The sequence below is a fragment of the Peromyscus maniculatus genome, chromosome 9 (assembly GCF_049852395.1).
Source record: "Peromyscus maniculatus bairdii isolate BWxNUB_F1_BW_parent chromosome 9, HU_Pman_BW_mat_3.1, whole genome shotgun sequence".
In the NCBI taxonomy this organism is placed as follows: domain Eukaryota; kingdom Metazoa; phylum Chordata; class Mammalia; order Rodentia; family Cricetidae; genus Peromyscus; species Peromyscus maniculatus.
This window is the reverse complement of record NC_134860.1, coordinates 28058049-28080897: the sequence shown is the minus strand read 5'-3', so window position 1 is coordinate 28080897 and position 22849 is coordinate 28058049. Positions and strand designations below refer to the sequence as shown.

The 22849-nt window shown below is 38.9% G+C and overlaps 1 protein-coding gene across 6 annotated transcripts in view; it reads right to left on the bottom strand.

Annotated features, from left to right (window-relative positions):
* Positions 1–22849, bottom strand: part of Fhit (fragile histidine triad diadenosine triphosphatase) — a 1536882-nt gene that overhangs the window by 1397910 nt on the left and 116123 nt on the right. The window lies entirely within an intron of this gene.

Sequence of the window (22849 nt, the reverse complement as noted above, 5' to 3'; positions counted from 1 at the left end):
ACACATAAAATAATTACATGTAAAAGTATATTTGCAGCCGGGCATTGGAGGCGCATGCCTTTAATCCCAGCACTCGGGAGGCAGAGGCAGGCGGATCTCTGTGAGTTCAAGGCCAGCCTGGGCTACCAAGTGAGCTCCAGGAGAGGCGCAAAGCTACAAAGAGAAACCCTGTCTCGAAAAAAAAAAAGTATATTTGCATATATGTTGGGATTCTTAGTACTAATATCAAAATTGGAACCTGTAGTCTGAAGGTTTCTTCAGTCCTACCCAGCCCCCACGGTCCAGACAAATCTCTCCCACCTGTGGTCTTGCAGCTGCTCAGACTCAAGAAAAACACAGAGGCTTATATTATTTACAAAGTGTGTGGTCTATGGCAGGCCTCTTGCTAGCTAGCTCTTATATCTTAAATTAACCAATTTCTGTTCATCTATGTTTTGCCTCGTGTTCTGTGGCTTACCGGTCTGCTGGCAGGTTGTTCCTTGGGCGGCAGCTGGCGTCTCCCCCACTCCGCCTTTCTCCTTCCTGTCTCTCTCCTTGGATTTCCCACTGCCTATAATCTGCCTTGCCATAGGCCAAAGCAGCTTATTTATTAACCAATAGGAACAACATATATTCAGAGCATACAGAAAGACATCCCCCAGCACTTTCCCTTTTCTATCTAATCAAAAGGAAAGTTTTAACTTTAACATAGTAAAATTATATAGCCAGGTTTTTTAATTAATAAGAGCATTTAGCAATTCATGTTCAGAAACCAAACTATCATTTCATACTTTTCTTTTAAACTTAGTGGTAAGGGGTTAAATTTACTTTTATTGATAACTAATCCAAGACAATTCCATTCTGCTCATGGGAAAAATCCATTTTCTAGTATGTATTTTTGTAAAGTCAATTGTATTTCTTTTGCATTTTTACTTTTTCACTTTATGTGTGTGCCAGGTGCTTGGGCATGAGCATAAACATGAGTAAAGACCAGAGGTTATGCTCAAGTATGATTGTTTAAATGCCATCCACCTTTTTTGTTGTTGTTGTTGTCTTTTTTTTTTTTTTTGGTTTGGGTTTTGGTTTATTTATTTATTTATTTATTTATTTATTTTATTTTATTTTATTTTATTTTATTTTATTTTATTTTTGTGACAGATTGTCCCATTGGTCTAGAACCCATGAATTAGGCTGGGCTGGCTGGCCAATGAGACCCAGAGATCTGCTGTCTCTGCCTGCCCAGAGCTGGGACTACAAGTATGCACCATTATACCTGAAATTTTAGTATTATTTTACCATGAATTCTGGAAATAAAACTCTGGTTCTCATGCCCACCTTGCAATTGTTTTACAAACTGAGCTATATCTCCTGCCCTTGATTTTTTATTTTTCATGATGCACAGGACTGAGCCCAGAGACTTGTGCATGCTAGGCAAGTACTCTTCTCTGGTGTTATACCCCAGCCCTTCACTATTCACTCTTATCCTTTAGTTTGCAAGGCATCATTTTCTTTTCACTGTATATTGTCAGTTTCCATTTTTGACAAACATTAATGGTCTTCTATTCATGGTTGCAGTCTGCATATTGTTTTAACAAATTAATTTATATAAATAGATGTAAATTACAGAAAAATATTATAGTGTAGTAATGAAGATGGTGTGGCCTTGCTATGCAGCGAAGCTTGGCATCAGCTCCCCATTGGCTGCAGCTCTTCCCACCTTTCTATCAGCATGAAGGTCCTGCACCTCTCCACTACCCTCACAAGCACTTGGAATCTTCACAATGAATTTGTCAACACATTTTGGAAAAGGCTATCTGTATGGGGAAAGTGCTTGTCTCTCACTGAAGACTAGCAGTTAAAAAAAGAAAAAAAAAAAAAAAAAAGCAAAACAATGAACCAAGCAAGCAAACCCCTTGAAGAATCCCAACAACCTTTGGTTTCATAACAATAGCAACAGGCAACTGATGCTCTCCCTGCTCAGAAGTGTGCTCTTTCCACTGCTTCCATTGGTTTTGAGTGGTTCTCAATGAAAATGAGCCAATTTGATGGATAAAAGGCCAAGTTTCCTGAAGGATAAACCTTAGTGTTTTCTTCTGAGTTATACTCTCCCCACTTATTAGTATCCCAAGCTTGGGTACTTGTCTGGAGCCTGCATACCTATGCTTAGCAAATGTGAAGACAATTGGCCTCAGTCAGTCCACAGACATTCAAAGATCAGGTACTCACAAGTGCCCAAGAACAGGTATTATTATTATTAGTTTATTTTGATATGCATATACAATTTGAAATGACTTCCACAATCAAGCTAACTAATATGACCATCATCTCATACAGCTATTCCCATGTGTGTGATGAGAAAATTAAGAGCCATTATCTCAGCAATTTCTAAGTAACAATACAGCACTACTTGATTTATTTCCCCCCAACCTAAAACTTTATACCCTTTGACAGACACACCCAACTTCTTCCTCACCCTTGGCCAAACACTGGTCTAAACTCTGCTTCTTATAAATTTGCCCTTTTCTTTTTCATAAACTTTATTTTAATTAAATAGAATCATATATATCTACTATATACCAAATAATATTATGAAATATGCAAATACTGACAAATGGACATTTGAGCTAATGAGCACAGACATTACATGAGGGGACTGTTTTTTTGACCACGATGTCACGAGAGATCTAAAGAGCCACCTTCTTCCTAGGGTGAGGCAGCTTAAACTTCACAGTCCCAGATGAAGAGCAAAAGGAGACCAGGAGACAAATGAAGCAAACTTAATGAAAGGGAAGTACAGAGGCAAGGCACAGAACAGGGAATGAACAAAGAGCCAGTCGACTGGAGAGTTTGTCCATGGAGGCTTTCATTGGGGTGGGCCTGAAAACTGTGTTCCGCCCAGGATGGTGTGATGGTGTTTCACCTCCTGGGAGCAAATGAGGAAGGAATGATTAAGTGCATTCCACCACTGTTAGTCTGAAGTTTGTTCAGGGTAGCTCCAAACTCAGGATGGCTACTGAGACAGGAGATAGCTAAACATACCTATTTATTACCCAACTTCTGTTTACCTATCTTTAGCTTCAGACTAGAATGCACTACTGATTGTGTTTACTGTCATCAGTTTACGGTTCACATCTGTGACCAGTTCAAAGGCTCAAGATGTTCTCCTGGCTCGTTTTCACTAAGCAGTGACATTTAACAAGGAGGTTGCCTGCTGAAATGTGTCAGAAAGTTTGAAGCAACTGTGAAAAGCTGCCCTCTCCCTCAGTTCCCTAGCTCTCTCCCTTCTCTAACATATACTTCAAATCTACACTTAGGGCAATTTTAAGTATAATGCATTATAACTAATTATAGTATCCAGATCACATAACAGATCTGATTAACGTCTCTCATCTACTATTCTACACTTGGATCAGTACCTCTCTAGCTACTGCCTCCTGGCCCCTCCTACCTTTGATAACCTTTATTACAATGTCTGCTTCTCTGAGTTTGACTTTTTCAGATTCCATACATAAATGACATTATTCTATGCTTGCTTATATTGTCTTCTTTGTTCTTTCAAAACTGATTATTGATCCAACATTAGGATTTTCCTCCTTCTTAAGATAGATGATGAATAATATAATAAATAATATAATAATAATGTGTATATACACATATACACATTAATGAGACATATATTTAATATTTTCTTGTACTTCGGTCAGGAGACAAATGGTAGTCTTGCATGTTGGCTTTTGTGAACAACACTGCAGTGAACATGGGCATGTAACACACTGTTTTCAACTCATTTGATTGTGCACATGTGGGATTGCTGATTTCCATCATGACTCTGCCTTTAGCCTTTTGAGGGGCCGCTACACTATTTTCCATGAAGGCTGTAATGATTTGCATCTGCCGCAGCATTCAAAGGCTGCCTGTTCTATGTGTGGAAGCACTTGCTCTCTTTTGGAAAGAGACAATCCCAAAGGTGTGAGATTTCTAATTTTGAGGCTGTTGTTGTTATAGCATAGAGAAGTACAGTTCATCAGAACAGTTTTATATGCACAAATCACTACACTTTGCGTAATTCATCCCCACTGCCCACTGTCTCCCTTTTGTTCCTCTTGCTAGACCCCTTGCTCAATGCGACAGTCTTCCTGTATTTTACTATCATTTGTTATGACTCCTCCCTCTAGAACAGCATCCCCTCTCGTAGATGTATTATTTGGTTATTTATTTCAGAATTTGCTGACTTTTTAAATGTCTGTTAGTGTTTCTTTTATGAAATCAGGAACCCCAATTTCAGGTACAGATATATTTACTGCTGTTATAGCCTCTCAATGAATTTTCCATTTCTATATAGTGGTCTTCTTTATCTCGTCTAAGTATGGTGCAAGTCTACTTGTCTAATCAGATGCCATAATAGCTACAGAAGCTTATTGTCAGTTTCCATTTGCTCAGCAAAGGGACTTCCATCCTTTGACACTAAGCCTGTAAGTGTCTTTGCTAGTGAGTTGTGTTTTTCTTGAGACAACAGAGTTGGATCTTGTGGTTTGATCCAGCCAAGCAAATCTTCATCCTATTGGTGAGCTTTTTTTTTTTATTTTTATTTTTATTTTTTTTTAGAGAGAGTCTCACTACTTGCTGGTGTGTCCATAACTTACTATGTAGACCAACTTGATCTTGAACTTCTGGTGAACCTTCTGCATCTGCCCCCCAAGTGCTGGAACAGGTGTATACCAACACACTGGGCTGTATGATTTTTCTCTCTCCCTCCATTGGTATTTATGGAGTTGACAGTTTACTGTACTGGACATGATTCAGTCCTTCATACTCTTGTTGTTTATCATTTCCTTTTATGAAATTTATTACCTCTGTGCTCTTGTAGTTGAGAATGTCTTTTTTTAATCCTCTGTGTATAGCATTCCTTCATATATCTTCTGCAGTGCTGGCTTAGTGGTCACAAGCGGCCTTAGTTTCTATTTATCTTGAACTCTCCTATTTTCCCATCAGTTTTAAAGCATAGCTTTGCTGAAGATAGCAACCTTGCTTGGCCGTTATTTACCTTCAGTGCTTTAAATCAGCCATCCCATACTTTTCTGACTTTTAGGGTTGCTGATGAGAAATCTGGTGTTTTTTTCTGATGTATTTGCCTTTGTATGTGAGATAATGTTTTTCCCTTACAGATTTTAGTATTGTTTCTTTACCTTGTATTTTTGAACATGTTGAATATAATGTGTCTTCTCAAGTTATATGAGACCTAAATGCCTATAACATTTAGATGTCCAAGTATTTCTCTAGATTCAGGATTTTCCACTATAAGTTTATTAAGGACACTATTGATACCTTTATCTCAGCTTGTTTGACCCACTGTCCTTAGGTTTGTGCTATTGATCATATCTAGGTTCTTGGATATTGCAATCATGACTGGTTTTTGTTATTATTGTTTTGTTTTTGTTTTTAATTATTGGTGTTTGAATGCAGTATTAAATCAACCTCATTATCAATACATCATACTCCTCCTTAAGCTTGGTCAAGTCCATTTGTGATACATTCCCACTGTGCTTTTTATTTGATTCGTTGAGTTTTTAATTGTTTTTTTTTTTTTATTTCAATTTTCTGGCTGACTTTTCCATCCAAATTGCTGTTCTCCTCAATAATTTTGCAATTTTCCCTTTATATTGCTTTATTTTCTCACCCAGGTCTATATTAATTCATTTCAGCCACCTTTTTCTTCTCATCCTCTTTGAAGTCATTCATCATTTTTACTAGTAAACTCTGAGGTCTTCATCTAGCAATGTACACATTGCATTGTCTTTGGTCTTGTAGTCATGTTGTCCAGCTGCTCCTGTCTCAGTACTTCTCTACTATAAACTGTGTGGCTGTGGGTTTGGACACATTTCTGGTTCTACCTGAAGATCGTGTTATTGAATAACTTACTCTTGCACACTCAATCCCTAGTGCTACTCAGAGAAGATAAAGCAGGCTTGTAAAATTGTATCAAGATCAGACCTTAAAAATTCTGAAAACATTCTTAAAATCAACTGAATGTTGCCCCCACCCCCCAATCAACCACCAATAAACTAGAAAACAACAAAATTATTGTAGAATAGGTCATGGAATTAATTATTGTTTGAGTATATATAGAAAGAGTACATGAGTGAGGACTCAGAAGTGGGTGGGGAGAGAGGAGAAGCAAAATCAATTCAAAGAGAAGAAGGAATGGAATAGAACATTGTGGGGGAGAAGAGAAAAAGCAAAGGATTTAGAAAAATTCAATAATGAGAACATTTGTGACCAAAATTAGACAAATGCAAAAAGAGAGAATCAATACCCAAAATATGTAAGCTTATTCTTACAAAGAAGAAAAAAACATAAAAAACTGATAACAGAAAGTCAAAGTTCTATTAAGTGTATAAAAGAAAGAAAAGAGGGAGAAATTACCCAATAAAAGTGTTAAACAAAATTAGAATTTTTTTCTTTTACTAACACTATAATAAAAAGAAAAGGGGGATCAAAATGGGAAAAGAGGAGAAAAAAAGGACAAGAGCTACAGAAGGAGAAAGGGAGGAAAAGAGAAGAGAGGAAGTGAATGAAGGGAAGGGGAGGAGAGGACGGGAGGGGAGGGGAGGGGAGGACAGGAGGGGAGGGGAGGGGAGGAAGGGAAGGGAGGAGGGGAGGGGAGGGGAGAAGAAAGAGTAAATACTGTCTACTTCATGTGGATGTGGAGAGCCAGCTGAACTCACAAACTCTTGTCTTTCCTATGACTTCTTGATGTCTGCCAAAGATGTCTTCACTTGTGTCGCTCTTCTGCTTCTCCACACTCCTCAGCTGTCCGGCCATTCTTGTGATTCCCAAAGTTCTTGCTCCTTTTCTGTCTTTGGAATAATCTTTTTTCCCTTATTTCAACACTTCCCTTCTGTAGAGTCACACAGAGGAAGTTACTAGCCTGCCATCTTCTCCTATCTCCTAAGTCTGGTTTTAATGTCCATCTTTGCAATGACTGATGATGTTAAGCTTCTTAAATATATATTTGCAGCCATTTGTATGTCTTCTTTTAAGAAATGTCTATTACTACTGTTTTAATTACTAATAAAATGGTTTCTATTATCACAGGCAGTTTCTTAATTCTACCTCAAAATGTCATGGTCTTTAGTTCTAGAGTATAATTCTTCTGTGATTATTCATTCAATGTGTATTCAACATATGCTAGTGAGCACCAGAAAAACAGCACTGAACAATAGAAATTCCTTGCCCTTTGGCTTACATTCTGGTGAAATGAAAAAGTGCATATAATAAACGGATTTTAATAACAGAATTTTTGGCATTGACAAATGCCACAGAAAAAGTAGATTATGTCCAGGCAAGGCATTATTCATTATAGTAAAGGTCTTAGGTCCCAGACTACTTGAACTTAGCATCACACAACTCATCAAGATTTTTAGATAGTACAATCTGATCTTTGGGCCTATGTTCTCCTTGGTGTGATTTCAGACACAAGTGGGACACATAAAAGTGAGAGAAAATATTTCCACTGCCTGCAAGAGGGGAAGATTTGAACAATGTGTGTAACAATTGTGTGTATAGGGGTGGAGGTGTGGATATAAGGGTGTCTGTGTGAGAGTATTAGAGATGAGAGAGACAGAGAGAGAGAGAACCAGTAGTTGGCATTAAAACACTAGGCACGTATGATTTGCCTCTCCTAGACCCTGAAGTAACAGATATTATCAAGCTTTCCTTTTCTTACTAAACCTAAAAGCAACTTCATATAGATTTTCAGCATGGTTTTCTAGGCAAGCATGCCAGTGAGTAAAGTTAGTATATGAAATGAAATCTTCTGACTAAGAATTTAACATAGCTAGGAAAGTACAAACGCATTCAAAATCATACTGAGGAGTAAATGATTTCTCTCTCCCAAGTATACATCTTATAAAGAGCAGGAATAGCTAAAAAGAAATGCTATAAGTGTGTGGGGGTGGATGTGCATTAGAGGGGAGGGATGATTTTTTGGATCCCACCCACATTCAGATCTGAGCATTTGTAATAAGTCATTTCAACACTGCCTATTATGAAGGAATAAGCTCCTGCAATGTTCTTTATTCTTCTTCACAGACATGTATCTGTGTAACTGAATGTTTTCCTGTGTCCTGCCCAGTCTGCAGCAGCTCAGACACAAGTATACATACAGAGGCTTATATTATTTAAAAGTGCTTGGCCATTAGCTCAGGCTTACTACTGACTAGCTCTTACACTTAAACTCAGCCCATTTCTGTTAATCTATATGTTGCCACATCTTCTGTGGCTTTACCTCTGTGTAATTACATGCTGCTCCCTAGACAACAAGATGGCATATCCTGTCTCAGCCTTTCTCTCACCAGAATTCTCTTGTCTGCTTATCCCACGTATACTTCCTGCCTGGCTTACTGGCCAATCAGTGTTTTATTAAACTAGTGTACAAAAGCATTATCCCACAGCATATCTGAGCCCACAAATCATACTTCCTACACATGTAATTTGTGGTCTTCAATGTTCATGACAAACACTTTGGAGTCCACCAATAAATCCCTACAGCTCATCCTCCAAAACATTAACAGAATCCAAGAACTTCTCAACTCCACCAGAACCCACTCCCTCCAATCAAGCCACTACCGAGTCTTTGTTGGAAGGACTTTAAGAATCTTTAAGAGCCTCATCTTCTGCTGAATCCCATGATGGTATGTCCTATTCAGGAACCTCTGAAAACCTAAGTCAGATCACATCCCTGTTTGTCCAAGGACTGCTAACACTTTCCCATTCACATACAATGGAACCCCACAAGTTCTTCCACGGTAGTCTCCAACCATGCCTCGGTCCTCTTGCCCTTGACCCCCAAGCCCCACAGGTCTTTGTTAGACTCCAATGTCTCTGTTTCCAGCCTTTCACACTTCTGCTCCCTCTACCTGGGAGACTTCTTCAAGGAGCTATACAGCTGCTTCTGGTCTCCAACCCCATCTGTGATGTTGTCCTAGGTCACTTAATCTAGAATGACGTGGACCTCAGCTGTAGTGCCACACCTCTCTGTTTCACCTGACTAAGATAATTCTTTGTGGCACTGCAGCTCAGAACATTATGTAAGTTTCAGATTCTGGCCTTTCTTCAAGCATTATATTTCTCATTGTTCCTTACCATGCAGATGCATGTTTTAAATTTGTTTACTTTTTCTCCCATTAAGCTGTCTAATGTCTATTTCATAGGCTCCAATCAATGAACCTTCAGACAATAGAGGGGAATTTCCTTTTGTCCCTTCAATGTATATGAACAATCTGCTTAAAGGCATGGTCTGTTCTGTTTGTATCTGTGCCTAGAATAGTGTCCAGTCCAAACCCAGCACACCAACTGCTCTGATAAAAACTCAATCATCACTGAGACCAGGCAGCACACCACAGAAGGAAGAAGCCTCTGCATCTCAAGATTCAACTACTCTGCTTGAGTGGGTTGGGCTCAGCCTCCTGTAACAGCAGGCAATCAAGGTCTAAACACATAAAGATAGTGCTGGGTGAAAGTGAAAGCTCTTTTCTCTAGGAAGAAATCTGGATGTTATCAAATGCTGAATTTGTCCAGTGGCATTGAGGTTGTATAGCTATAGAACAGTATACTTATTTCTTAAATTCCTGCTGGGGCAGGGCATGGGGGAGGAGGCAAGCAGCACTGATTTCTAGCCTAAAGCTCTCTAGTGGCCCTTAGCTTGGTCCTCTGAAAAGAACATTTTATAGTCAATCAGCGATACCTCAGGTTTATTTAAATGTGGTTATTACATTACTGCAGAATAAGCTGTAGATATCCAAGGATTTAGCATGCTGTCAAAAGGTTGCCTCATCAGAACAGATAGCTAGCCCTAAGAAGAGATATCCTGAAGCATATCATTCATCCACTTCAGCACTATCTGTGAAATCAATGGCTGCACCAGGCTATCTCTGGCATTTGTTCCTAACTACATATTCAGCAAGGCAAATCGTAGGGTGTAGTGGCAAGAACTTGGGATGTGGAATTTGAGACTGGTATATGCAATTTACCAGCCATATTACCATCAATGCCATTTAGCACTGATACGTTTTCATGTATGAAACATTTATCACTCTTAATGTCAGCCTTACCTAGTACTTTGAAATCTTAACATACATTTGGAGAATCACCTGAGTCAAGTTGGATAAACAGGGAGCTTGGCTCTGGTTCACTAGGATGAGCAGAATATGTGGAACATCACAGGCACCAGTGTGCATGTGTTAAGTATATGAAGGTGATAATATATGAAGGAAGATTCAAACACAAAATAAAACAAAATCCAACCTTTCCCCCGTTCCCAACTGCCATGATTACTGTAGGGATAAAAGACAGTAATAATGCACATTCTAAGAATGTTATAAAGCAAGACAGGTTGAAAGAGCACTTTTAACTTCTAAAGCCACCATGTTAATTATTGCTATTGAAGGTCTGCTCCATATCTGCCCATGTCAGCAATGGTTGTCTTGAGTAGTGCCAGCAAAGCCAGAACTAGAAAGAAACTACTATTTATTGAAACCTTAGGATGTCCAAGGGACAAAGATAGAACCTTACTCTTTATTATCAAATTTGAGTCATCTGGACTGTCTCAGCTTAGGAATAAGTTCTTGTCAGAAAAAGTCAGAAATTGAGTCCACAAAACCCACACAGGAGCCAGCAGTCACTCATCACTTAGCACCTGCCAGCATCTGCATGGCCTTTTGCAGACAGGAGCTCGTTTAATTCTCAAATGGCTTTTGAGGTAGCTGCTTCTATAGTTCCTTTTTGACAGATTAGGAAATACAGGCTCAAAGAAGTTGCTCCAAGATCATAGTTAGCAGGTGGTAGGATCAAGAATCCACTGTCTGGCTTCAAAGTCCACACCCTTCACCTTCATGATACATAACCTAGGAATGTACACTGCAGAATTTTAGTAGTTTATTTTGATTTGAGGATTTGTTGAGCACTTTACCAGCATTGCCTCAGTGTCTTTTATTCCATTGTGTATACATCTCTACTTGAGATTAATAGGAAGTCCAGCAACGGAAAAATGGTAGGAAGACCCATTTTTAACATCCTGGTCCTCACCTTGGTCCCTAATTGTGTGGCCTAACTCTTGTTCTAACCTGTGGAGCAGCTCTGGAGTCAGAAACGAGAAGATACCCCCTAAACAATGCTCCAGTCCCTGTCTCTATTACCCAACAACTCTTAGAAAATTTTCATTTTCTCTCCTTCTAGGGGCAAACATGTTCACTTCAGTCATTATGGCCATCAGCTGGCTTGATTCAGAAGCAGTTCCTAAATTAAGTAAGACTATCAAACGCTGTGAGATATGAAATCTCTTGCTGCTAAATTGCACACAGGCTGAAAGTGATGAGGATTTGTTTAGATATGCACAGTGCTTTACATTCAGGGACTAGCAGTTATCAAGACACTTAGACCAATCATCGTTAGGACAACCCTATCTCAGCAGCCAGGGAATGAAGATTCCTGTGCAGAGCTACCTGCCCAGACTAATGGTCAAGAAGTTGATGAGGCATTAATGAGACTATGAATCAAAATTTACCAAACAAACAATCCCCCAAAGGCACTGGCTTTGAGTGGTTTCTGTTTTACTTTATCTTGGCACTAAGTGTGAAAGAAAATGACCATGCAAAGAAGTCTGTCTTACTGGCCTTATTGTAAATAAATACTTTTTTTCTTTGAAACTGTCATGCATTTATACAAAGTATATTAATCATATCCATTCACCACAAACTTCTAACTCCTCCTTGTGCTTGCTACACCATATCAATCCCAAATTTATGTCCTATTTTTGTTGTTTTGTTTTTATTAATAATCCCAAAGCCAATCTGTAGTAGGAAGGCTTCTCTGGTGCTGCCAGGCCCCCGCAGTCCCATGGCTTGCTTATAAAATAATCACTCAGAATCTTTTATTAATTATAACTGCTTGGCCATTAGATCAGGCTGTTACTGACTAGTTCTTACACTTAGATTAACCCATAATTCTTATCTATGTTTAGTCACGTGACTTGTTAACTTTTCTCAGTTCTGCCTTGACATCTTGCTTTCTCTGTGTCTGGCTGGTGACTCCTGACTCAGCCCTTCCTCTTCCCAGAATTATTCTTTTCTGTTTGCCCTGCCTATATTTGCTGCCTCGCTACTAGCCAAACAGTGTTTTATTTATTAACCAATAAGAGCAGCACATATCCACAGCATACAGAACGACACCCCACAGCACTTCCCCTTTTCTGTCTAATCAAAAAGGAAGATTTTAACTTTAACATAGTAAAATTACATATAACAAAACAGTTATAAAGCAAGAATTACAGTTACAATATCTAGTCTATTTGTATTTAGCAAAATTAAAGAAAATATTCTATGTATCCTATATTTGTGAGTCTAAAGATTTATATCTGATTTATTTTTTATCATAACCAAGGGAAATTATAACTATCTAGTCTTCAGCTACATCAAAGATCCCAGAAGGATATAATATTACCTAAGTAAACAGTAAATGCATTGTAAGCAACTTCCAAAATTCTGGAAATGACAGAGAAAGCTACATACCTGGAGAGTCATCCAAAGTTCCTCTGCAACATTGGGTCATCCATTTTTAGCCTATAGGCCTAGAATCTCTGAGTTGCTTCTCTCTGTGTCCTATAGAGTATCTGGCAGTCTCCTCTATGAAGTAGGAACCTGAAGGACCATCTTGCTTACAAAGTTCATTGGTGACCTTCCTATGGGTGCTGCATGTCCAGTTGATACAATACTTTGTCGAGCAGTCCAGACAAGAACAAATGGGTATTTTTCCAAGAAGAAGATAAATTCCATATGGAGTGTCTTCAATGCCCATCTTCCTCTTTAAAGTTAACCGGTGCTGCCAGGAGCAGACGTGTCTCATTGTCCAGGAAAGTCTAAGTTTTTTAAAACATATTAAATGCCATATTCTTTGGTCTTTGAAGTGTTTGAAGATACCTACTTAATTGAAATATATCTATGTATACCTAAAAAACTTAACTAACATGACAGTAAGTTTGATTATCATAGCTGACTAATTATTAATCTGTATTTCTCAACTGCCCACTACAATTTCAAATGAGCTGCACAAACATAATACTTTAAACAAGAGTAGAAATATACACATAGTATAACAAAATTAACTTTCAATTTGTATCAATTAACTAAAATCCATAGCAATGTAAAGTTTTTTAAACAAGTTGTTGCACTTTAAAAGTAACTTCAATAATCTACTTTTTCATCCTATCATATCTATACTATTCCCTTTTCCTCTTTAAAAAGAGATTGCATTTATAATCAACTCCCTTTATATAAAAATAAATATTTATAAACAGTATTTTGAGAATTTGGGTGTAGCTTCTCATACTACTTCCTGCTGTACGGGGGCACTGGCAATCTTATGGGGACCCTAAGAAAATAGAGAATCATGGTCAAGTCCTGACTGGAGTAGCTGTGAGGCTGAATTGTCTGAGCCAGTTGCCTTGAAGTTGATCTGGATGTTCAAACATCTGGAGACCTCTCAGGGGGTCTTCCTTGACCAAACCATCTTTGCTTTGAAGTGATCCATAGGATCTCATCTACTGTGGAAACAAAAGCAGAACCTCTTTTCCAAAGCACAAATTTTGAAGTCAAGATACCTTTACTAGATAGATAGACGATAGATAGATAGGTAGGTAGGTAGGTAGGTAGATAGATAGATAGATAGATAGATAGATAGATAGATAGATAGATAGATAGATAGATAGATGAGAGAGAGAGAGAGAGAGAGAGAGAGATATTTAGCTCACAGCCTTTACAGTCAAATGTCTTTCTGCAGTTAAAAAATCGCAAGACAACACAATCTAAATTCTTTGTGTAATATCCATCTTTACATGGCTTACTTTTATATTATCTATACTATCTCTTTGAATACTTTATTTTTAAAACTGTTTATTTATATAACTGTCTATATTCCGAAGGGTCACCAGGATTGCTTTGCTCATTAAACCTGGATTTATTAATTCAGTTTGATTAGCTTATTACATCAGCAGTGGCAGGAACCCAGCAACCACAGTTTTAAAACTCATCAGTTTTGATTTAACTTATTAAGATTTATTTATATGTATGACTGTTTTGGCTATATGTGTCTGCACACCATGTGTATGCCTTGTGCCTTGGAAGTCAGAAGAGGGTATAAGATCCCCTGGAAGAGTAGTTACAGCCACATGTGGCTGCTGGGAATTGAACCCTCGTCTTTGCAAGAATAGCAAGTATTCTTAGCTACTGAGCCATCTCTCCAGCACTGTATCAACACATTTTTAATAGGATGAATGTAAAATAAGGCAATGCCTGAATTCTAATACCAACAATGAGACATTTTTGTCCAAGAGCAAGATAAGTTGCTAAACGGGCCAGTGAACCTGTCTGCCAACCCACCTGGAATTATAAAACTGGACAAATAATATAAGCAACTCCCTGCCCTTCCTATTTGAAATTCCTAGAATTGGGGTGTGACTGATGAAAATCCTGTAATTTTCTTACAAGAACATGGAAATAGGTCAATGATCCATTAATTTTCCTAGTGTTCTCAAACATATCCAGTGATGAAGTCCCAAGAATAACAAATGAGAATGAATGTGGAGTCCTGGAGTAGGAAAAATATAATCCTAACTTTCCTTTTACAAACTGTTAATAATTACAAAATGTTAATTTTGAAGTCTAGTCTAATATTTTAAAAAATTAATTCAAGTTTTTGTAAGCTAGGGCATAATACAATTATGTTGCTTTTAGTGTTAGCATGTACTTTCCTTTTCCTCAAACACTGAAGCAAAAACAATATGCTGTGGACGTGCTTCCGTTTTACTTTGGAGATGCCCTTGCACACAGCTCCACGTGAGTGCTGAACTCATTAGCTATGTTGAAAACCATGCCATTAATCAGAGTGAGCACTACAGCCACGCCCACTAGAAGTCAAACTTCATTTCTTCAAATATTAATAAAAATGTTAGTACTAAAATTAAAAAGTGGCTTAGAAATTTGTGCTCTCACATGAAAGGGTCCCCATAGATGAAACAAGGTAGATATCAATTTAAAAATGAGAACACAGACAATGATAAATTATCTTCCCAAAGTCCAACAGTTCATGGAGCAGGTGCCATGATTTGAGCCCAAAAACATGCATAGCAGCTGCTACCTCATTCCCACTAAAGATTACCAACATATTCATGGTACCACCCTTGCTTGAGCTATTCTTGATGTCAATCAAGAATAAAAACTAAAGGATGTTTTTCAAACATAAAGGGAAGAAGCATTACAATTTACTTAACTGAAGTAGTAACTATGGGTAAATTGTACATCTTGGGTACAGAAAGTCAAATGTTACTGAGTAATGAGTATCAGCACTAATTATTAAACAAAACTGGCATTTAAATTAGATTTAACAGTTTAAAAAAATAAGCCAACTTTAAAGGAAACTTCCAATAATTTTGTTCTTAAACAGTAAATGATTCACTTTGATGAATACAAATAGAAAATGGAAAAGTGGGTGTCATTTTATGTAACCCCAGGCCACCTGGCTGAGGAGCAGGTCCCTCCTGTTTAGTCAGCTTGATCAATCAGATGTGCCATAGAGAGGAAATGGGACACATCCCTGTCCTTGGAGTTCACCCTGTATTAACTTACTTACCTTTGTTACAAATAAGCCATGAGATACAATACCAGAAATTGATTTGGAAGAGTAAATATACGGTTCACAAAGAGTGGCTCTCTATTCTGTATTACAAAGTCCCTGACTGACCCTAGATACCACAGAGAGACTATGATACAGAATAGCACAAAAGACTGAATGTATCACTGCTCCTCTACAGACATGAACATGACGGATGGCTCCTTTTATCCTGTGAGTGCTCCTGAGGTGGCCTCAATGCTGTCACCTTTAAACTTTTACCCACTGGAGCTAGAGAAGGTAGCTATTCCCCAGTATGGTTCTCTATTCCGTCCTTCACAGTGCTTTTCAAAAGCTCTCATTGCATTTTCTTAGTCTGTGCACTGGCTCATTGTCAGGTCCCTCTGTCTTGTTCTTCTCAGTGTCACAGTGCCCAGCTCAGTGCCTAGACTCAGTCAAGATAGGCTGTAAGTATTTGCTGGATGAAGGCATAACCTATGACTGTCATACCGGATGCAGTGTTCCTTTGAGTTCCTTTTTACAAATCAGCTTCTATTTCATTTCATTAAATAATTTTATTTACTAGTCATCATCTGAAATTACTCTGGGTTCTCATTAATAAGAAAAGATTGATTCTATCTTCAAGAAGGAGGGGGGAAACTTTCAGCCACTTGTTCCAAAGGTCTTTCAAAATAATGTTGTAGTATAATTTGGTTTGAAAGCAGGGTCCAACATTTTATTACCTCCAAATCTATTCAGCAAAGCTGAAGGCCTGTGATAAGGCTCATTAAGTCACTGGAAGACCTATCTTTGCATGCCTTTCACACAAAAGGTCTCAGCTTAATGCCAGGTAATTACTGTTCATTTTCCCCTGCTTATTTCTATTTCCTGAAAATTCCCAGGAAAGTTGGCCTTGGTGCACAGCACCTGCAATTTAAGAAATGTGCACAGCAGGAAAGGTCCATGCTCCCTTGGAGCTGCAAGTAGGAGAGATGAGCCTTATTTGAGAGCCTAGAATTTAAGCTCAGACCATCTACAGGTCATCCTATCTCTGGAGCCAAGAGTCAGAGGGAACGTTTCTGTTCCATGCTGGATACCATCTCCACTGCAGATACATCATTTGCCATTGTAGTCTATTCCACACCTTGAGGGATGCAGACAGTGCTGTGGGCTCCAGACTATATAGGCTCAGCCCTCAATTCTATTACTTGTAACTCTGGGCAAACAGCTTTAATTCCCTGTATCAATTACCACATTTGTAAAGTAGGGTTCACTATACTTCCTATAATGCCATTTTAAAAATTAAAATACAAGGAATTGTGTCTTCCACATACTAGGTTCTCCACTGCTATTTGGTCACTATTCATCACTGTTATTTATACCATCATTTCTGATGTCCCATTTACAAGAAGACTTTATCCATATCATTGATGGCAACTTTGCTCATAATCCCATCAGATCCATTTATAGTACCAGAGATGATCAAATTTTACCAGCTTTGAAACAGGCAATCAAGCATAAACAGTAATCAGAAAAGGCTTCTCATTGTGAAGCTTCACTTCAATATTATAGGAAAGAATGGTAGAGCCCTTTGGAGGCCACACAAGGCAGTGCTCCCAGATCTATCCCTGTTTTTGTATTTAATCAAGTGATGGCTTCAACTTACCAGTCCCCACTGCAGTGATATCCCAACATACTTTATTGGCATTGGCTCTCCTTACTTGACCAGGGTCATGGATAATCAGCAGGGTCACTCATGAGATCTTCTCTGTGAGGCACTGTGATGACTAATTGTATGTATCAACTAGAGTGAACTGAGAGATATATAGACAGCTTGGAAAACATTACTTCTGGGTATGTCTGGTGGAGGCTGCTTATAGGAGAGAATGGTTTTGGAATCAGAGCATTACAGATGGGAAAACAACCTATAGTCCAGCAAGGGCCACCAGGGAACATAGGGACAAGGAAAGGGAGTGTGCTCTCTTCTGTAGCAGAATACTGGTCGTCACTGGCTTGGGAGTAGACTTTATGAAGTATAAAGTAGGCTTTGCACTTGGACGAGAAATTTTACTGCTGCTGTTCCTCTCTCTCCAGCCTTCTGTCTGAGGGGGGAATCAGATCCCTTGGGTCTCCAGGAATTCTCAGCATTCACAATCATTTGAATCAACTTTTCATAATTAATCTCTTTGAACTGTTTCTAGTCTCTAGAGAAGCTTGATTAATACAGCTCTTGACTTACAAGAGATAGCTAAGGACTCAAACCATCTAGATCAAATCCTGTGCTCTGTCATGAGATACCCATAGTACTTTTCACATAAAGTATCGTGGTGGCGCACGCCTTTAATCCCAGCACTCGGGAGGCAGAGCCAGGCGGATCTCTGTGAGTTCGAGGCCAACCTGGGCTACCAAGTGAGTTACAGGAAAGGCGCAAAGCTACACAGAGAAACCCTGTCTCGAAAAACAAAAAAACAAAACAAAAAACAAACAAAAAAACTTCTAAAAATAATAATATCACACTGAAAAAAAATGTCTAAAAGATCATATCACCAAGGGTTGTTTATAAAACTCATAAAATGGTGTAACTTTCATAGCAAATGGTCAATAAGGATACAATAGTATATATTAATAAGAATATAGAAGTCTTTTTACATTAGATGGTCATTATAAAAAAGCAATCAACAGGTCAAGTCCTCAAACAGAGTAAACATTGTATTTGAACTACAGACTACAAAAAAAAAAAAACCCATCCAACAACAAATCAATAATTATAGAATGGCTAGTACATCCTCTCTTGTCATTCTTATCGAGCTAACCTATGGGGCATTTACCCACCAACCCCACAGTTCCCCCAGAGTTTTCTTGAATGAGAACAGCAGGAAATATTACATAGAAGGATTTAGAGTGTGGAGATAAACAGATAAAGAATACAGGATAGCCTCAAGAGGGCCTGGAACCTATTCCAACAGGCCCTGACTGTCTCGCCCTAGGGTATTTATAGAAACACCAAGGGGTGGAGCAAAAGACCTCCCCCCAGCACAGCCAAGTGCAGACCATCTCAGACACCTGCACTCAGGCCCATGGTCTAATCATCCTCTCTATGCAGTCCTGCTGGGTAAAGCCATTAGGAACCTGAAAATGGGCTCCCATACTAACCCTACCTACAATGTTGAGAAAATTGATATTTACAAAAATGCCTTTAGAAGTCACCATCTATTTTATTAGATGGTAAGATGTTAACATGAAAACTATTAAGAGGGTGAATAACGTACTTGAGAAGAATCATTAACAGGAGGTACACATGGAAGCTAGGTATGGTAGTGTATGTCCTACAACCCCAAGCCTTTGGGAGGGTGAAAGGATGCCTGCTGCAGGTCTGAGGCTATCTGGATCTACAAAGCAAGTGTCCAGCTAGCCTGGGGTACATAGCAAGACACTGTTCCACCACTCCCTGCAAAAAGAAAAAAGAAAAAAGGAAGGAAGGCAAGAAAAAAGAAGGAAATAAAGGCAGGTCAAAGTCAGTATGAAGTAGGCTCTTTTAATCTACTGCATCTTACTGCTCCACCTCCACACCAGGCTCACTTCATAGTACAACACTGATACTCTAAGGGCCAGGAAAAGAAAAAGTATGTGGCTAGTGGAGTATCAGTGTGGTCTAGTCTCTTTGTGCACTACCTGCCATTCGTTTTATGTACACAGTCCGGGGCATGGAGAAATATGTGGTCAGAAGGTAGAAGCTGGGAAGCATGGGGGAGAAAAAAAGAGACAGCATCGTGCCACTGCAGAGAGAAAAGGTACATTTTCTCCAGCACAGCAGACAGCAAACACACAGATGTACTAGATACAAGCTGGAAATGGCCATTAAAGAAAGAAAATGTGGTTTAGGATCAAAATTGTATATAAGAAGACCTATCAGCATAGCACTCATATCAGAACATGCTCAGCTTTTAGAAAACAGCCAAAGCTGTTTGTTGGGGTTACCCATCACTAACCAAGCAAGGGGCCTTTCTTTGAATGTTCAAACCCCATCATCCTCTATTTTACAGAGGGTAAGTAATGCACATGCTAGTGGTATGGTTGTAAAGATTTAGCAACTGTCTAGGAGCAAGAGTGTGGGGTGTCTAACTGTAGTGGTGGCCTGTCTCCATGGTGTAAACATCCCCACCATGCTGGTCAGTTCACAAACATGGGACACTGAGCAGGGAATGGGCCTTTGTGAATGGAGACCTACGGGCTCCAGCAATGCTTAAGCCATCAATGCCATCAATGAAGAGGATGAAACCTCACTGAAAAATATCATCTGGTGTCTATATGGACTTTTAGTTTTTATATGATTAACTGTGAGAGTTCAGAGATGACCTCTCTTTAGTAACACCAGTTTCTGATTCTCATCCCCAGCTCTGCTGCAGACCACCCCTGTGCCCCACCCCCATACCGCCACCTCCAGTGGACCACACAGGTCTAGAGATCATCCCTTTCTAATTTCCCTCCCCTTTCTCCCCTACCCTTCACTGCTTTATCCCAGCCCCCAACACCAGCAGGTTCCCAGGAGATGGGAACCCACTATTGATCTGGAAAGTAGGAAGGCTAACTGCAGATCTTCACTTCTCCATCCTGTCTTAGAAAAGTAATCCCCCAGTCTCATCTCCAGCTCTGCAGCAGACCATCTGTGGCAGTACCCACGGGCCCTCCACCCCCTTCTCCAGTGGATCACACAGATCTTTCCCTCCAAGCTTACTTCAACCCATTCATTATTTTAACCAACCCCAGGACCAACAGGCACTTCCTGGGAACCCACAGGTCATTTTAGCCAGCTAAGCAGGTAGGGTAACTGCAGACTTCACTTCTCCCTCCACTCTCCCACATCCAGCCCCTGGTCTTATTCCTAGTTCTGTAGCAGACCACCTGATGTGGCTTCTCCTCATGCTCTACCCACATTTCTGGGAACTAAGCAGGATCTGGTGACCCTGCTTTCCTCTCCCCAGTGGACACCCTCATTTTCATTCCTAGTGTCAGGTCTGAATACCTAAAACACATATTAGCTGGAACCCCCAAATCTATTAGATCCACAGAAAATTTCACATGATGCAATACACAACCACCTTATTCATAAAACCAGAGAGGAAACAGAAGCCAAGGAACAGAACTTCTACCCAACAAAGACAAGACCAGATACCAACACCTAGAATTACAATCTCCCCAAACCAGAAGCCTAGATGCCAGGTAAACACACAATCAATAACAGTCAGGACAATATGTCTCTATTAGAGCCCAGCAACCCTACCGCAGCAGGCCCTGAGTATTGTAACACAGCTGAAGCACAAGAAGAAGACCTTAAAACAGCCTTTATGAATATAATAGAGATCCTTAAAGAGGAAATGAATAAATTCCTTAAAGAAATCTAGAAAAACGCAAATGAGTGGAAGGAAATTAATTGTTCAAGACCTGAAAGTGGAAACAGAATCAATAAAGAAAACCCAAACTGATAGAATGAAATAAAAAATTTACGTACTCAAATAGGAACCTCAGAAGCAAACCTCAACAACAGAACACAAGAGACAGAAAAGAGAAACTAAGGGATCAAAGGTACAACAGAAGAAATGGATAGCTTGGTCAAAAAAAAAATGTTCAATCTAAAAGAAAAACTTCTGGCATAAAACATCCAGGAAATCTGGAACACTATGAAAAGACAAAATGTAAGAATAATAGGAACAGAGGAAGGAGAATAAATATAGACTGGTTAAAGGCACAGAAAATATTTTCAACAAAATCACAGGAGAAAATTTTCCTAACCTAAAGAAGAAGATGCCTATCAAGGTACAAGAAACATACAGAACACCAAATAGATTAGACCAGAAAAGAAAGTCCCTTCAGCACATAATAATCAAAACAATAAATATACAGAACAAAGAAAAATATTAAAAGCTACAAGGAAAAAGGCCAAGTACCATATAAAGGCAGACCTATGAGAATAACATTCAGTTTCCCAATGGAGGCTCTAAAAGCCAAAAAGGCCTGGGTAAATGCACCATAGACTCTAAGAGACCACAGATGCCAGCTCAGACTACAATACCCAGCAAAACTTTCAATCACAATAGGCAGAAAAAATAAGTTAAAGCCAAATTTAAGCAGTACCTACCTATAAATCCAGCCCTATAGAAGGTGCTAGAAGGAAAACTCTAACCTAAAGAAGTTAACTACACCCAAGAAAACACAGGGAATAAATAATCTCATACCAGTATATCAAAAGAGAAGAAACACAAACATTCATGTGCATATGAGAACACACACACACACACACACACACACACACACACACACACGACATTCATATAGCAACAACAAAATAACAGAAATCAATAAATATTGCTCATTCACTTCTCTCAGTATCAATGATCTAAAAATTCCACCCACCCCCAAATAGAAACACAGATTAAAAGAATGGATACCAAAACAGGATCCAGCCTTTTGCTGCATCCAAGAAACACACCCTAAATCAAGGATAGACATCACCTCAGGGTAAAAGGATGGGAAAAGGTATTCCAAGAAAAAGAACCTAAGAAGCAAGCTGGTGTAGCCATTTCATATCTGACAAAATAGACTTCAAACCAGAATTAATCTGAAGAGATAAGGAAGGACACTACATACTCAATCAAAGGAAATATTCACCAAGAGGACATCAGAATTCTTAACATCTAAGCTCCAAACACAAGATCACCCAAATTCATAAAAGAAACATGACTACACATATTTGCCCTCACACACTGATAGTGGGAGACTGCATACCCAACTTTCACCAATAGACAGGTCATCCAGACAAAAACTAAATAGAGAAATCCTGACACTAACAGGCATTATATACCAAATGGACCTAACAGGTATTTACAGAACATTTCACCCAAACATAAAAGAATATATCTTCTTTTCAGAACCTCATGAAATTTTCTCCAAAACTGACTACATATTTGGACATATTTGGACACAAAACACAAGAAATTTAAAACAAGTCCCTGCATTCTAACTGACCAACACGAATTAAAGTTGGGTATCATCCACAACAGAAATCTTATAAACTCATGGAAACTGAACAACTCATTATTGAATGAAAAAAATGGATCAAGACAGAAATTAAAGACTTTCTAGAATTGAATGAAAATGAATATACAACATACCCAAACTTATGGGCACAATGAAAACGGTTCTAAGGGGCAAG